The sequence below is a fragment of the Salmo salar genome, chromosome ssa03, assembly GCF_905237065.1.
Source record: "Salmo salar chromosome ssa03, Ssal_v3.1, whole genome shotgun sequence".
In the NCBI taxonomy this organism is placed as follows: Eukaryota; Metazoa; Chordata; class Actinopteri; order Salmoniformes; family Salmonidae; genus Salmo; species Salmo salar.
The window spans coordinates 57,230,812-57,235,160 of record NC_059444.1 but is presented as its reverse complement, the minus strand read 5'-3'; positions in this window follow the sequence as shown (position 1 = coordinate 57,235,160).

Here is a 4,349-nt window from a genome sequence, read left to right as displayed (position 1 = left end):
ATCAGTTTAAAAGTAATTTGTGTTACTGTTCACCTTATTATTTATGAGAATACATTTCATAACATGCAAGTATTGTTTGATAATTACAGATCCAATTAAATATGATTCCTGATTAAACCGTACAACATATTTGAGGGGGTTCTTTTGAAAAAAAACATATCTTCGTTTATATTTATTGTCATAAATCATGTTTTTTTGTGTGCTCTACAGGGAACTCTTCATATATAATATGTGAGAGGTAATATTTCAATTTATTTTACACAATGGTATCAATTTCAAAGCGTTTCTCGAGTTTCACCCTTCTGGCATTGGAGTCGCAGTTTCTCATTTCTCCAGGTTATGTGCGTGCGTGTGGGTCAATGTGTCGGTGGAGGACCGCACATTCTCCCGTCTAGTTCGTTTTTTTATAAATACCAAAGTTTGCTTAGAAAGTGGCATACCCCTTCTTTTGTGCCTACGCAGCGTTTATAAATGAGGCCCCAGGTGGAGGAAAAGATAGCGGATAAGGAGGAAAGTGGATTATGTTTTGTGGGAATATGGATTTGAGGATCACACAGATGTTTTGGAAGTGCTAGAGAAGGAAAGTGAATGTGAAGAGGGTGAATTTAATTGTGTTGGCAGGTGCGGTGAGGACCACTGAGAAGGAGCTGAGTGTAGAGGGAAGCAGTGTGGTGAGGGAGGTTGGCGTCAAGTGCAAAAAGAGGGATACGTGCTCTAGTAGCTCAGAGATGGAACCTGACGAGAGGATGGATGTAGTGCCTGCAGTGAGGACCGCAGAGTTCGTGCGTCATCCCGAGGATGAAAAGGATGATTCTGGCCCAGTGGGAGTGAGATTTGTGGCGAGAATGGATCCTTGCATTTTTGCATTTTGGCTGATCCATTTGTGGTGTCAGGTTGGGTGGAGAAGAGGTTGAGGTGGTGAGAGTAACTTGGAGTGGACTAGTGGAGATTTGTGTTTCTTTAGTCAACAGGGAGCGGGTACTCTGGATCACATGAGTAGGGACAAGAAATGTGACTTGCTTTGCTCTCCAGAGCAGGGTGCCGTTGGAAGTAATGATAACGGGGAGGCATTAAGTGTTAAGGGAGATCAGTTGAAATTGAAGATTCCCGGTGTCTGTGACGCCTGCGGTTTGGCGCGACGCAGATCCGGAGGAGAGCGTGGGGAAACGGAGAAGACATTGTCAGTCCTGTTGCGTTTTGATGCAGTCTTTGCCAGATAAGGTCAAGTTAGGAAGTGTAAGTTATCCCGTGAGAGATTCTGTTCCGAAAATACTACAGTGTTTTAGGTGGCATGTTTATGGGTATGTTGCAGCAGTATGTAGGAGGGAGATTCCTTGATGTCAGAAGTGTGCAGGAGGAATGTGCCGTATCGGTGGGCAAAGTTTTGTGTGTGTGTGTGTAAACTGTGGGGGTGCCCATGGGGCTGGAGATCGGAGGTGTCTGGTGAGAGAAAAGCAGGTTGAGGTTGCCAGGGTTAGAGTAGTACAGACAGTGTTGTATGCTGAAGCAGTGAAGCGAGTGGTAGAGGAAGATGGTTACAGGGTGAGGGATACTGAGAGGATTCCTGTGAGTAGGCAGAGACCAATAGAGAGGGATGGGAATAATATGTGCTTCAGTAAGGTGGGTTTCTTAGCATTCATAGCCATGGTTGTCAACTTTTCTGCAGAAATGGATTGGAATTCATAGAAAATAAAGGTTGTGGTGGCAGCAGCAAAGTACTTGGGATTACGAGATATACCTTTTCCACAATTTTCTATTACTGTATCAAGAATGTAATGTAGATAGGCTGTGAATGGCCTCACACACCACTACAGTAGCTGGTGATGTATGCACCTAAAAGCTGGATGCAATCCGCCAACCAAATTTGAAAGAAGAAGAAACTCGTCATGGTTGCCCCCTGATGAGTTTTGATAAATTATTGATATCTAGCACTTGTTCACTGTCATTTGAAATCTATCCTCATGTCAGGTGGACAAATCTGTATTCGAGAACTGAGAGATGGTGCAGAGTCTGGCGTTTGGCCTCTCGTTCCTGCAGCGGATGGACATGAAGCCAGTGGTGGTGATGGGACTGTCACGGCCTGAGGATGGCGACGCCCCAGACGGGTCTACTTCCAACTCCAGGGCCAATATCGTTCAGCAGTGCCAGACTAACAGTGGTCCTACAGCACCACTCAGCCAGTGTCATGCCTTCAGTGCAGAGGCCTTGCTGCTGGTTCAGGATCCACCCCAAGGAAGCAGGTCTCCCCTACCACACTTACCCTATCCTCCTTTGCATTACGATATAACTCTTGTTTGTTTTAACTTATTTTTTAAGCGGAATAATGGCCCTATGTGTTGTCAGTGCAGGGTCCTCCATTGCAATGGACAAAGGCCTGCTCCAGTGGAGCCTGGACTGCGGGGCTATCCCCCAAGTGTGCCCTGTGGGGCGAGACACCACGGGCCGCTCGGTGACCCTGGACTCGGTGGATGTCACGGCCGCCATCTCCAAGGTCCTGCAGCCACTCAGTCATGTCCCTCAACAGCTGGGGTTGGGGGTTATTGGGGTTATTTTGTGCGTTGGGTGGCAGATTGCTAGAGGGATAAGTATTTTCACAATGCACGTGCATTCATAGCACTTGACCTACAACATGTAGTTAAGGAGCTTGCAGCTGTCTTTGCTTTTTGATGGTAGGCCCATCAGTCTTTTCACAGCAGATAAGTCGGTACATTTCCTGTACATTAGAAGCAGTAGGCTATTTACTCCCAATCAAAGAAGAGGCACGTCTTGCTCTTCATTGTAATCAGGGGGCTGATATAAATACTATGCTTTTTTCACCTTTATTTAACCAGGTAGGCCAGTGGAGAACAAGTTCTCATTTACAACTGCGACCTTGCCAAGATAAAGCGAAGCAGTGTGATACAAACAACAACACAGAAGTACACATGGAATAAACAAACGTACAGTCGATAACACAATAGAAAAGTCTATATACAGTGTGTGCAAATGAGGTAAGATTAGGGAGGTAAGGCAATAAATAGGCCAAAGTGGTGAAATAATTACAATTTAGCAATTAAACACTGGAGTGATAGATGTGCAGAAGATGAATGTGCAAGTAGAGCTACTGGGGTGCAAAGGAGCAAGAAAAAAAGAATAACAATATAGGGATGAGGTAGCTGGGTGGGCTTTTTACAGATGGGCTATGTACAGGTGCAATGATCTGTAAGCTGCTCTCACAGCTGATGCTTAAAGTTAGTGAGGGAGATATGAGTCTCCAGCTTCATAGATTTTTGCAATTTGTTCCAGTCATTGGCAGCAGAGAACTGGAAGGAAAGGCGGCCAAAGGAGGAATTGGCTTTGGGGGTGACCAGTGAAATATACCTGCTGGAGCGCTTGCTATGGGTGGGTGCTGCTATGGTGACCAGTGAGCTGAGATAAGGCGGGGCTTTACCTAGCAAAGACTTATAGATGACCTGGAGCCAGTGGGTTTGGCGACGAATATGAAGCGAGGGCCAGCCAATGAAAGCATACAGGTCACAGTGGTGGGTAGTATATGGGGCTTTGGTGACAAAACGGATGGCACTGTGATAGACTGCATCCAATTTGCTGAGTAGAGTGTTGGAGGATATTTTGTAAATGACATCGCCGAAGTCAAGAATCTGTAGGATAGTCAGTTTTACGAGGCTATGTTTGGCAGCATGAGTGAAGGACGCTTTGTTGTGAAATAGGAAGCCGATTTTAGATTTAATTTTGGATTGGAGATGCTTAATGTGAGTCTGGAAGGAGAGTTTACAGTCTAACCAGACACCTAGGTATTTGTAGTTGTCCACATTTTCTAAGTCAGATCCGTCCAGAGTAGTGATGCTAGACGGGCGGGCAGGTGCGGGCAATGATCGGTTGAAGAGCATGCATTTAGTTTTACCACGGAAGGAGAGTTGTATGACATTGAAGCTCGTCTGGAGGTTAGTTAACACAGTGTCCAAAGAAGGGCCAGAAGTATACAGAATGGTGTCGTCTGCATAGAGGTGGATCGAGAATCACCAGCATCAAGAGCGACATCACTTGATGTATACAGAGAAAAGAGTCGGCCCGAGGATTGAATCCTGTTGCACCCCCATAGAGACTGCCAGAGGTCCAGACAACAGGCCCTCTGATTTGACACACTGAACTCTGTCTGAGAAGTAGTTGGTGAACCAGGGAAGGCAGTCATTTGAGAAACCAAGGCTGTTGAGTCTGCCGATAAGAATGCGGTGATTGACAGAGTCGAAAGCCTTGGCCAGATCGATGAATACGGCTGCACAGTATTGTCATTTATCGATGGCGGTTATGATATCATTTAGGACCTTGTGCGTGGCTGGGGTGCACCCATG